Here is a 749-nt window from a genome sequence, read left to right on the forward strand (position 1 = left end):
TAGAAGGCTCAAGCATCCACGAGGTCCAAAAGATGCGCTTAACGCTGAACATCTAGGGTGGCGAAAGATCGATTATCTTCGCCTCTCAGACCCTCCCATCATTTGAGCAAGATAGGTCGAGCTAATGACGTTAAACAAGCGCTTCTCGGTTCATATGTTGCTGCATTTAATTGCAGATCCTGGAGATAAATCAACGGCAATCTGTTGAAAACATTGGAAATTGAACATATCAACGGAATTACGTGGATATTATCAACGGACATCCGTTGATATGTGGCAGCATTTAATGGCGGATCCTGCAGATAAATCAACGGTTGGTCGTTGATATTATCAACAAAATTCCATTTATAGGTTAAAACTTATAAATAAAATTCGAAAGTGAATTTTTTTTTAAATATTCAAATTCAAAATATTAAAAAAACTATAAAAATTACAACGAATCGTTATCATTTTCACTTTCGGGTGATGTATCATCGTGATCGGAAATAAATTCATCGGGTTCAACTTGGGTAAAATTATCAATATCTTCATCTTCTACATCCACAATTACAAGTGTATCTTCATAATCTTCAAGTCGAATAGGAAGCACTGAATTTTCACTCGGGTCTTGTACCGCTTCTTCAAAATCTTCAATTATTGTTGATGAACTGATCACCATTCTTCGAGGATTGATTTTCACCACAGCTGACCATTGATCTTCTTTGCGTCTTTTATGTTGTGATATAGGATATTTTGGGTAAGGAATGAAA

Source organism: Tarenaya hassleriana, unplaced genomic scaffold (assembly GCF_000463585.1).
Source record: "Tarenaya hassleriana unplaced genomic scaffold, ASM46358v1 Cleome85, whole genome shotgun sequence".
In the NCBI taxonomy this organism is placed as follows: domain Eukaryota; kingdom Viridiplantae; phylum Streptophyta; class Magnoliopsida; order Brassicales; family Cleomaceae; genus Tarenaya; species Tarenaya hassleriana.